Raw genomic sequence first — 12,733 nt, 5'->3', positions numbered from 1 at the left:
GAGTTAGTTTTTGTGCATGGTGTGAGGTATGGGTCCTGTTTCATTCTTTTGCAAATGGATATCCAGGTATGCCAGCACCATTTGTTAAAAAGACTATTATTTCCCCAATTGACTGACACTGCTCCTTTGTCAAATATCAGCTGCTCATACGTGCATGGATTTATATCTGGGTTCTCAATTCTGTTCCATTGGTCTATGTGCCTGTTGTTGTACCAGTACCAGGCTGTTTTGACTACTGTAGCTATATAATAGGTTCTGAAATCAGGTAGGGTGAGGCCTCCCACTTTCTTCTTCTTTTTCAGTAATGTTTTGCTTATCCGGGGGTTCTTTCCTTTCCGTATGAAATTAGTGATTTGTTTCTCTATTCCCTTAAAGTATGACACTGGTATTTGGATTGGAAGTGCGTTATATGTATAAATGGCTTTTGGTAGAATAGACATTTTTACTATGTTAAGTCTTCCTATCCATGAACAGGGTATGTTTTTCCACTTAAGTATGTCCTTTTGAATTTCTTGTAGCAGAGTTTTATAGTTTTCTTTGTATAGGTCTTTTACATCCTTGGTAAGATTTATTCCTAAGTATTTTATCTTCTTGGGGGCTACTGTGAATGGTATTGATTTGGTTATTTCCTCTTCGGTGTTCTTTTTGTTGATGTAGAGGAATCCAAGTGATTTTTGTATGTTTATTTTATATCCTGAGACTCTGCCAAACTCTTCTATTAGTTTCAGTAGTTTTCTGGAGGAGTCCTTAGGGTTTTCCATGTATACGATCATGTCATCTGCAAATAGTGATAGCTTTACTTCCTCCTTACCAATCTGGATACCTTTTATTTCTTTGTCTAGCCTAATTGCCCTGGCTAGGACTTCAAGTACGATGTTGAATAAGAGCGGTGATAAAGGGCATCCTTGTCTGGTTCCCGTTCTCAAGGGAAATGCTTTCAGGTTCTCTCCATTTAGAGTGATATTGGCTGTTGGCTTTGCATAGATGCCCTTTATTATGTTGAGGAATTTTCCTTCAATTCCTATTTCAGTAAGAGTTTTTATCATAAATGGGTGTTGAACTTTGTCAAATGCCTTTTCTGCATCTATTGATAAGATCATGTGGTTTTTATCTTTTGTTTTATTTACGTGATGGATTACATTAATGGTTTTTCTGATATTAAACCAGCCTTGCATACCTGGTATAAATCCCACTTGATCAGGGTGTATTATTTTTTTGATGTGTTGTTGGATTCTATTGGCTAGAATTTTGTTGAGGATTTTTGCATCTATGTTCATGAGGGAGATAGGTCTAAAATTTTCTTTTTTTGTAATGTCTTTACCTGGTTTTGGTATCAGGGAGATGGTAGCTTCATAGAATGAGTTGGGTAGTATTCCGTCTTTTTCTACGCTTTGAAATACCTTCAATAGTAATGGTGTTAAGTCTTCTCTGAAGGTTTGGTAGAACTCTGCAGTGAAGCCGTCTGGGCCAGGACTTTCTTTTGTTGGGAGTTTTTTGATTACCGTTTCAATCTCTTTTTTTGTTATGGGTCTATTTAGTTGTTCTACTTCTGAATGTGTTAGTTTAGGTAGGTAGTATTGTTCCAAGAATTTATCCATTTCTTCTAGGTTTTCAAATTTGTTAGAGTACAATTTTATGTAGTAATCTGATATGATTCTTTTGATTTCATTTGGTTCTGTTGTGATGTGGTCTTTCTCGTTTCTTATTCGGGTTATTTGTTTCCTTTCCTGTTTTTCTTTAGTCAGTCTAGCCAATGGTTTATCAATTTTGTTAATTTTTTCAAAGAACCAGCTTTTGGCTTTGTTAATTCTTTCAATTGTTTTTCTGTTCTCTAATTCATTTAGTTCAGCTCTAATTTTTATTATTTGTTTTCTTCTGGTGCCTGATGGGTTCTTTTGTTGCTCACTTTCTATTTGTTCAAGTTGTAGGGACAGTTCTCTGCTTTTGGCTCTTTCTTCTTTTTGTATGTGTGCATTTATCGATATAAATTGGCCTCTGAGCACTGCTTTTGCTGTGTCCCAGAGGTTTTGATAGGAAGTATTTTCATTCTCGTTGCTTTCTATGAATTTCCTTATTCCCTCCTTGATGTCTTCTATAACCCAGTCTTTTTTCAGGAGGGTATTGTTCATTTTCCAAGTATTTGATTTCTTTTCCCTAGTTTTTCTGTTATTGATTTCTAGCTTCATTGCCTTGTGGTCTGAGAAGATGCTTTGTAATATTTCGATGTTTTGGATTCTGGAAAGATTTGTTTTATGACCTAATATGTGGTCTATTCTAGAGAATGTTCCATGTGCGCTAGAAAAAAAAGTATATTTTGCAGCAGTTGGGTGGAGAGTTCTGTATAAGTCAATGAGGTCAAGTTGGTTGATTGTTGCAAGCAGGTCTTCCGTGTCTCTATTGAGCTTCTTACTGGATGTCCTGTCCTTCTTCGAAAGTGTTGTGTTGAAGTCTCCTACTATAAATGTGGAGGTGTCTATCTCACTTTTCAATTCTGTTAAAATTTGATTTATGTATCTTGCAGCCCTGTCATTAGGTGCGTAAATATTTAATATGGTTATGTCTTCCTGATCAATTGTCCCTTTTATCTTTATATAGTGTCCTTCTTTATCCTTTGTGGCGGTTTAAGTCTAAAGTCTATTTCATCAGAAATTAATATTGCTACTCCTCTTCTGTTTTGCTTATTGTTTGTTTGATATATTTTTTTCCATCCTTTGAGTTTTAGTTTGTTTGTGTCTCTAAGTCTAAGGTGTGTCTCTTGTAGGCAGCATATAAATGGATCGTGTTTCTTTATCCAGTCCGTGACTCTCTGTCTCTTTATTGGTGCATTTAGTCCATTTACATTCAGCGTAATTATAGATAAATAAGTTTTTAGTGCTGTCATTTTGATGCCTTTTCATGTGTGTTGTTGTCCATTTCATTTTTCCACATGCTTTTTTGTGCTGAGACGTTTTTCTTAGTAGCTTGTGAGATCCTCATTTTCATAATGTTTAACTTTGTGTTTATTGAGTTGTTACGTTTTTCTTGGCTTTTTTCTTGAGTTATGGAATTGATATTCCTTTTTGTGGTTACCTTTTTATTTACCCCTATTTTTCTAAGTAAAAACCTAACTTGTATCCTTCTATATCGCCTTGTATCCCTCTCCATCTGGCAGTTCAATGCCTCCTATATTTAGTCCCTCTTTTTGATTATCGTGATCATTTATCTATTGATTTCCATGATTTCCTGTTATGTGTATTATTTTGTTTATTTATTTATTTTTTAGAATTAGTCTTAGTTTGTTTGTTTTTGTGCTTTCCCTATTTGAGTTGCGTTGATATCAGGACGTTCTGTTTTGTGACCTCGTATTGTGCTGGTACCTGATATTATTGGTCATCCGGCCAAACAATCTCCTTTAGCATTTCTTGCAGTCTTGGTTTAGTTTTTGCAAATTCTTTAAACTTGTGTTTATCTGTAAATATCTTAATTTCTCCTTCATATTTCAGGGAGAGTTTTGCTGGATATATGATCCTTGGTTGGCAGTTTTTCTCGTTCAGTGCTCTGTATATGTCGTCCCATTCCCTTCTTGCCTGCATGGTTTCTGCTGAGTAGTCTGAACTTATTCTTATTGATTCTCCCTTGAAGGAAACCTTTCTTTTCTCCCTGGCTGCTTTTAAAATTTTCTGTTTGTCTTTGGTTTTGGCAAGTTTGATGATAATATGTCTTGGTGTTTTTCTTTTTGGATCAATCTTAAATGGGGTTTGATGAGCATCTTGGACAGATATCCTTTCGTCTTTCATGATGTCAGGGAAGTTTTGTGTCAGGATTTCTTCAACTATTTTCTTTGTGTTTTCTGTCCCCCCTCCCTGTTCTGGGACTCCAATCACTCGCAAGTTATCTTTCTTGATAGAGTCCCACATGATTCTTAGGGTTTCTTCATTTTTTTTAATTCTTTTATCTGATTTTTTTTCAGCTATGTTGGTGTTGTTTCCCTGGTCCTCCAGAAGTCCCAGTCTACATTCTAATTGCTCGAGTCTGCTCCTCTGACTTTCTATTGCGTTGTCAAATTGTTAAACTTTTGGATTTCTACATGCTGTCTCTCTATGGATTCTTGCAACTTGTTAATTTTTCCACTGTGTTCTTGAATAATCTTTTTGAGTTCTTCAACAGTTTTATCAGTGTGTTCCTTGGCTTTTTCTGCATTTATCCTAATTTCATTTGTGATATCTTTAAGCATTCTGTAAATTAGTTTTTTATATTCTGTATCTGATAATTCCAGGATTGTATCTTCATTTGGGAAAGATTTTGATTCTTTTGTTTGGGGGGTTGGAGAAGCTGTCATGGTCTGTTTCTTTATGTGGTTTGATATGGACTGCTGTCTCGGAGCCATCACTGGGAAACTAGATTTTCCAGGTAGTCAGCTAAAAAAAAATGCAGTCAGATCCCTATCTGAATTCTCCCTCTGACTCCGGGTATTCGGATGTTAATGGGGCCGCCTGGGGAGGGTGGGGGAGGGATCAGAGAGCTAGGAGTGTAGCACCACAGGATATAGAGCTGAACACCGCGTTCACTCTCCGCTCCTGTCCGCCAAAATCCGGGCGGGACGGGTCCCCGGCTATGACGCTGCTTTCCTTGCTCGGAGACCAGTCACTTCCTCCCGGGGACTTCTGCCTCCGGTGCGCGGCACCGCTCGCGCGCACTGGGTGGGCGTTTCCTGCACGAATGGTTGAGCCCGCCCCCAGGGTCTATTCAGGAGAATATAATTGGGCCCCGCGGTCACGCCCCGCCCGTGCGCGCACCCAAATCCCAGAGGGACGACTTCCCGGCTGGGACGCTGCTTTCCCCGTTCCGAGACCAGTCACTTCCTCCCGGGGACTTCTCCTTCCGGTGCGCCACACCTCTCCCACGAACTGGGTAGGCGTCACCCGCACGGCCAGGTGGGCCCGCCCCCTGGGTCAATTCAGGGGAATAAAAATGGACCCTGCACTCACGCCCCGCCTGCGCGCACGCGCGGGCCCAAATCCCAGCAGAATGGCTCCCCATCTGGGACGCTGCTTTCCCCGCTCAGAGACCAGTCACTTCCAGGGATTTCTCCCTCCGGTGTGCCACGCCACACGCGCGGACTGGGTGTGCATCCTCCCGCACGAACGTGTGGGCCCCGCCCCGGGGTCACTTTAGGGAAATATAGCTGACCCCCCCCGATCGCGCCCCGCCCGCTTCTCGCCTAACTCCCGGCGGGACGGCTCGCCCGCTGGGACGCTGTTCTCCCCACTCCCAGATCAGTCACTGCCTCCCCGGTGCTTCTCCCTCCGGCTGCGCCTCTACGCTGCCCACGCCAACCAGCTAGACTTCCTCCCGGGATGGGTTCGGGGGGGAAGGGGTGGGACCCCCTTCTGTGCCGTCTGCCCCCCTGGGCTCTGCCCCAGATCGGGCTCCGAAGGTCACCTGCCTGGTATGCTGGCTCCTGGTTCTGAAAACAGTCGCTGTCTGCCCGTATTTGTTCGTTTTCCGTCTCTAAGTCTGTGCTTGTTGTTCAGAGTTCGCAGACTGTTATGTATGTGATCGATTCCCTTGTTTTTCCAAGTCTTTGTTGCAAGAGCGATCCGCGGTAGGTCCGCCTAGTCTGCCATCTTGGCCCTGCTCCTTGAGAGAGAGTTTTGCAGGATATATTATTCTTGGTTTGCAGTTTTTTTCTTTCAAGGTTTTATATATGTCATCCCATTGCCTTCTTGCCTGCATAATTTCTGCTGAGTAATTAGAGTTTACTCTTATTGTTTCCCCTTTGTTAATGACTTTTCATTTTTCTCAAGTTGCTCTCAGGATTTTTTCTTTGTCTTTGGTTTTGGCAAGTGTGGTTCTGATGACTGGTAACTCTCTTCTGGGGTCTGTGATGATTAAAGTTGTGTGTCAACTTGGCTGGGCCATGATTCTCAGTGTTTTTGCAGTTATGATGTCATTTGACAGCTATGTAATGATGTAATTAACTCTATAATGTGATATGTAATGTAATCATCTGCATGATGAGATGTACTATGAGCAGCCGATCAGTTGAAAAAGAGTTTCCTCGGGGGTGTGGCCTGCTTCCAATATATATGGACTTTCTGGCAAAGCTTGCTGACTTTTGCTAACTCCCAATCCTACATCTGACCTCCAGTTCTTGGAACTTGAGCTAGCGTGTTACCTGCCTACCTTGGCATTCGTCAGCTTCTTTGGTCTGTGAGTCAGTGGCCTGCCATCTTACCTGCTGATCTTGGAATTCATTGGCCTTCACAGCCTGGAGCCAGAAGCCTGCTGTCTGACCTGCTGATTTTTTGGTTCCCCAGCCCCTGCAGCTATGTGAGTCAGGAGAAGCCTCCAGCCTGACCCACAGGCTTGGGGCTTTCTAGCCTCTACAACCACATGTGCCATTTCCATGATATAAATATCTCTCTCTCTGCATATATATATATATATACACACACACACACCCATTGCCATTGAGTTGATTCCAACTCATAGCCACCCTATAGGACAGAATAGAACTTCCCCCATAGGGTTTCCAAGGAGCAGCCGGTGGATTCAAACTGCTGACCTTTTGGTTAACAGCCTACCTCTTAAAAACCAGGAGATATATATATATATATATATATAACTCTATGAAGTGCGGTTCTACTCTGCACACATGTTGTTGCCATGAGTCGGAATTGACTTCACAGCAACTGGTTTGGTTTTTTGGCTTATGGTAAAACTCCAGAGAATTTATCATTAGCGTCAAGACCACAGCTAAGTTATCATGATCATCATAGCTATTTAATATTGTTCTGAAAGCACTAGTAATTAAATAACAATAGGAAAAAAAGATGAAAGAAGGAATGTATAACTATCAAAAAGAAACTGCCCAAATTATCATTATTTGAAAACAAAAAATAATTTCTTTAGGAAACTCAGGATAATCAATTGGAAAATTATTAGAACAAATAAGAAAATATGAAACAAATAGTACATGAAAGTTTCCATATATTCCAAAATTTTTTAAATAGAAAGCATACTGAAAAATAGATTCCTTTTGGAATGTCAATAAAATATATAAAATTCCTAGAAATAACACAAAACAGTAACACATACTGTTCATATATGAAGGAAACAACAGGTTTCTATTAAAGAACATAAAAGAAGACCTGGAAAAAATAGATACATGTACCATGGCAAAGATAATAATTTCTCAAAATTAATTTACAAAGATAACACAATTCTAATTATAAAACCTCAATAATTTAAATGTAAATATTTAATAAAATTGTTCTTGAGTTCATCCAAAAGACTCAACCCTTAAGAATTATATTCTAGAAAATTATCATTTGGAAACTCTCACAGTAATTTTGATTCAGGCAAGAATCAACAACAAATGCTAAAGCTAGTGAGTGAAAGTTTGATCCATAATAAGATAGTATAGAATTCAAAAGGAACTCCCACATAATACTTATTAATTGCAATGAGAAAATAGTAATTTAATAGCAGAAAAACAAGTTAACATCACTAGAAATAGGAAAAATAGATACCATGTGCCTCCTGATACAAAGCACTGAGAAGGACACAGCTTCATTTGTGTGACATTCCTGCCAAAAATGCACAATCTCAGTCTAATCACGAGGGAACATCAGACAAACACAAATTCAGGGATACTCTGCAAAATACCTGGCCCACACCCTTCAAAAATGTCAAGTTCATGAAAGACAAGTCTGAGGAATTGTTCAAAAATAAAAGAAGCCAAAGAGACATGACTCCTGAATGCAGTGTCTGGTCTGTAATTTTCTTTTGCTACGAAAAGACGTTGGGATATTCAGCAAAATTTGAATAAGATCTGAAGATTAGCTAATAGTATCGTATCAATGCTACTTTCCTAATTTTGATGCTTTTGTTGTTGTTATGTAGGAGATTGTCCTTGTTTTTAGGAACTCCACACTGAAGTACTCAGGGGCAGAGCATCACATCTGCAACTTGCAACTTACTCTCAAACAGTTAAGAAAAATATATATGTGTGTGTGTGTATATAAAAATATTCATATATAAATGCGAATGCTTGTGTGTGTATGTGTGTGTATATAGAGAGAGAGACAGTGTGTGGTACAAACACTTAATGTATTCACCAGCTAACTAAAAGGTTTGAAGTTCGAGCCCACCCAGAGGTGCCTTGAAAGAAAGGCCTGGCAATCTACTTCTGAAAAATCAGCCACTGAAAACCCTATGGAACACAGTTCTACTCTGACACACATAGGGTCGCTATGAGTCAAGATTGACTCAATGGCAATTGAAGATATACATAGAGAGAGAGAGAGAGAATGACAAAGCAAACGTTGTAAAATGTTTAAAACTTGGGAAATCCAGTGAAGGATATATGGGATATTTCTGTGCTAGTCTTACAACCTTCTATAAATTGAAATTGTGTCAAAATACCGAGTTTAAACTAAGGGCTGCAGCCCGAGGGCAGCTTTTGTTCCAAGTTTTGAGTGGGACACCTCACTGTAGTCCCGATGCTCAGATAAAAACTAATCTTACAATCAAAAACTTATATAAACACATATATGCACACATACCTACACATTTGGATATGTACAAGCCTGCATAATATTTAAATCATGAAAAATAACCCAAGCAGAAGACAATCCATGGCAGAGATTTAGAAAGGTTACAACACTCTCCTGCGTTTCAGCCATTGCAGCGTGTGAGTCAATGTGTCTTCAGTCACCTGGGCGCAGAATTAAGTCTCCCGTTCACAAGTCTAATTCGATGAGGAGTGAAGGGGTTTAGAAAACAAACTTCTTGAAGGTTGAAACCTAAATTTTACAAAGCGACAGTACGTAGCATCAAAGGCATTGCAGAAGTGACAAGACCTTCCTTCTGATCTGATTCCATCTGGATACAAATTCTACTGAGGCTTTATTAAACCTTTTCTGAAGATTCAACTATGCAAGAGAAGACAAAAACACTCCCACTTCTTGGGAAAACTTGAAAAGAACAGGCATCTCATCACTGTTGGTTAAAAATTGCCATCTCTATTCAGAGCTCATTAGAGAGGGCAGTGAGAACTTGTGCCTGCTTGAATGTACACTCCCACCCCAAATGTATGGAGCCCAGGGCAGAGACAGAGGCTCTCTTAGCTATCACATAAGCTGAGAATGTTCAAGGCCTGGAAATCCCAAACTATAATTACTACTTCTCCAGCTGGAGTGAAACCAACCATACCCAATGGCTCTAAAAGAGACAAATAAAATCTGTTCTTGTTGTTTGGGGTAAACCAGCACTGGAAATCATCACACATCAGCCCTACATCTAGGCCCTCAAACAGTGAGGGAATCTCTACAAACACAGATGGAACCCAGTTCTAGGTGCCTAATGGGAAAACTAGGTTAAACTTCATTAGAAACTAAACACGGCCCACGTGAGGATGGAAGGCTCAGAATCCAGGTCTTGTTTTTCAGAATTGTTGTTGTTGCTGTTGGCTGCTGTTGAGTCAGCCCCCAAACCATGGTGACCCCACGCACAATGGAATGCATTGCTGCCTGGTCCTGTACCATCCCCTGATGATGGGTTACAGATCAGACCATTGTGATGATAGGGGTTTCGTGGGCTGATTTTGGAAGTAGACTGCCAGGCCTTTCTTCCTAGCCTATCTTAGTCTGGAAGCTCCACTGAAACCTGTTTAGCATCATAGCAACATGCAAGCCTCCACTAGTAGACAAATGGTAGCTGCACTAGAGGATCATTGGTCAGGAATTGAACCCAGGTCTCTCACATGGAAGGCAAGAATTCTACCACTGAACCACCACTGCCCTCTCTTCAGAGTAGTAGGGTACTACTGTAACCGATTTTCCCCCAAAAGCAGAGTCTGAGGCAAAGGATCAAGTCCAGGTAGTATATTTTGAAAATGATCCAGGGAACAAGAGTAGAGGAACTGGGGAGAACACAACAAGAAAGGAGAAACACCAGTCAAGGGTTGCAACTGGTGATGTCTGTGGGCAACTGGGACATAGTCCTGGTGCGGCCCTCTGAGGAGCTATGCAGAACGTACCTCAAAACCATCTACTCAAGACATGGAAAAGAGAGGTTTTATTCATTAGCTTCCATTCCCTGTTGGCCAGGGATTACTTTAGGGGGTGTTAACTCCCTCATGGAGTCCCTGTGTGGCATAAATGGGAAAGTGCTGGGCTTTTAACTGAAAGGTTGAAGATTTGAGTTCACCCTGAGGCACCTTGGAAGAAAGTTCCAGTGATCTACTTCCAAAAAATCGGCCATTGAAAACCCTATGGAAGACCAGACTTAATGGTCTGACTGAGACTAGAAGGACCCCAGAGGTCATTGTCTCCAGACATTCTGTTAGGTCAAGACTGGAACCATTCCCAAAGCCAACTCTTCAGACAGGGATTGGACCGGACTATAAGACAGGAAATAATAATGGTGAAGAGTGAGCTCCTCGGCTCAAGTAGACACACGAGACTATGTGGGCAGCTCCTGTCTGGAGGCGAGATAAGAAGGAAGAGGGGGACAGGAGCTGGCTGAGTGGACATGGGAAATACAGAGTGGAGAGGAGGAGTGTGCTGTCTCGCTGGGGGAGAACAACTAGGAGTACATAGCAAGATGTACATAAATTTTTGAATGAGAGGGTGATTTGGTTTGTAAACTTTCACTTAAAAAAAAAAGAAAGAAAACTCTATGGAACACAGTTCTGCTCTGACACACATGGGGTCACTATGAGTCAGGATTGACTCAATGGCAACTAGAAGAAGCAGTCATTAGTAAAAAAAAAAAAAAAAATATGTGCCCTTAATTAAGTACTTATGCTCCAGACCTTGAACTAAGTCCACATTATCTCATTTAAACCTCAGAACAACCTCAAAAGATACATGCTATGATTTTCACTTTATAGAAATAGAAAGCAAGGCCAAGTTGGTTAAGAAACGTGTCCAAGACTACAGCACTAGCCAAGTGTAAGATCCAGAGCCCTCTGTATTTTCATTGTATTAAAAACTTCTTCTCTTTATGAAGCCAGGACTCTCTCTGGGCCCATTGGTTACAGTTTAGCTCCTTGGCCCTCACGAAGTACATCATTCCTCAAATGTTTGCAGGCTCCACAGGGAAGTGGGAAGCTCCTGGCCACTGGAGGAGGACAGGATTATAGATGAATTTAATGTTTGGGGGAAAATTGAAGCAGGAGATAGAAAAAGAAAACAACAACAAAAAAGTGTGTCAGGGAAGAAAAACTCAGTGAGAAAGAGAATGGGGTGGATCAGGGCGGGATGTGAAAGTCAAAATGAAAGTCTACCTCTGAGAAGGGTGAGGTTGGTGCAAAGGTGAAAACGTTCAGGCACCCTGCAAACATTTGGCAGGAACACTGTTATTCACCATTATTTTCTTACAGCAGAAACAGCATTGGGGGTGTAATGCTGGCAGGTGGTCAGGAAATACTGGTTGAAATACAGTGGCCTCCCTGTTTCAGTTTTGAAGAATGTCTTCTGGCTCTTTCAAAGTAACTTCAGACCAAGAAGTTCTTCCTCTCTCAAGAGAACAAAGAGAGAAACATTCAAAAAGACAAGCAGGGAAAAGACAGAGATTTCGATGACTACAAGGTAGATGCTTAACTCATTACTTGACTCATTAAATGTGCAGCTCTCTGCAGTGGAGCAGCGTCGCTCAGAGCATGGTCCACAAACCAGGAGTATCAGCATTCCTGGAAGCTTGTTAAAACGTAAACTCTTGGGCCTCGCCCCAGACCTCTGGAATCATACTATTTCTCAGTTACGCCCAGAAGTCTGTTTTTTTTTTTGCTAGAAAATAATTTTTTATTGAAATCCCACCAGCTGCACGATCTATTCCTGACATTAAGTTCCTTCTCCTTTTACAATTCTGTCTCTCTTAAGTAGTCCCATGAATACTTTCTTATCCCCCATACTCTGGAAGTGGCCATGGCCAAACTTGGAGGTGGTGTCGATGAACTTAAGGTCCATCTTCTACAGGGCCTGGGGTTTGGTCTGTACCAGCAAGGACTTGCAGAGAGTGAGTACTCGCTTCGCTTCTTAGTTCCCACCACGCAGCCTTTCAGCATCATAACAAAGTTGTTAGTACTTCACCAGGGTGGACAAAGCCACCCAGAGGGTTGATGCTCTTGTCAGACAGATTGTAATGCGTGGAGGCATTATTTTTGATTGGAAAAATGCAGAACGCTTCACAAATTTGTTTGTCATCCTTGCGCAGGGGCCCTGCTAATCTTCCTTGTTTCATACCAATTTTAGTATATGTGCTTCCGAAGCGAGCACCAGAAGTCTGTATTTTAGCAGCTCTCCTGGAGATTCTTAGGCACGTTAGTGCAAATAGTTAAGGTGCTCAGCTAATAACTGAAAGGTTGGTTGTTCAAGTCCACCCAGAAGAGCCTTGGAAGAAGAACTGGAGATCTACTTCCAAAAAAATAAGCCATTGAAAAACTCTACAGACTGCAGTCATATTCTGACACATGTGGGGTCACCATGAGTCCAAATCAACTCAATGACAACTGGTTTGCAGTGGAGGACCCAAAAGAATGTGCAAAGAACTCTACAGAAAATCAAGCAGAAGTAAAGGGCCCAGCTGAGACAAAAGCATGATTGTAAAACGGATTGGCTCAGACTCTGATCGCCATTTTCCTTCCTCACGCTTAGTAGCCTAGGAGTGGGAATGGACATCCTCTCGCCTGAGTCTCCACTCCAACAAAAAGATAGAAACAGAAGAGTGGGTAATTTTCATGCCC

At 41.1% G+C, this 12,733-nt stretch overlaps 1 non-coding gene across 1 annotated transcript; it reads right to left on the bottom strand.

Moving 5' to 3' along the window:
* Window positions 1-12,159: 12,159 nt before the first annotated feature.
* Window positions 12,160-12,266, bottom strand: LOC111751639 (U6 spliceosomal RNA). Its single transcript, XR_002786761.1, has one exon. It is a non-coding gene; the product is annotated as a U6 spliceosomal RNA (small nuclear RNA).
* Window positions 12,267-12,733: the final 467 nt, after the last annotated feature.

The sequence above is a fragment of the Loxodonta africana genome, chromosome 13 (genome assembly GCF_030014295.1).
Source record: "Loxodonta africana isolate mLoxAfr1 chromosome 13, mLoxAfr1.hap2, whole genome shotgun sequence".
In the NCBI taxonomy this organism is placed as follows: Eukaryota; Metazoa; Chordata; class Mammalia; order Proboscidea; family Elephantidae; genus Loxodonta; species Loxodonta africana.
This window is presented reverse-complemented; position numbering and strand designations above follow the sequence as displayed.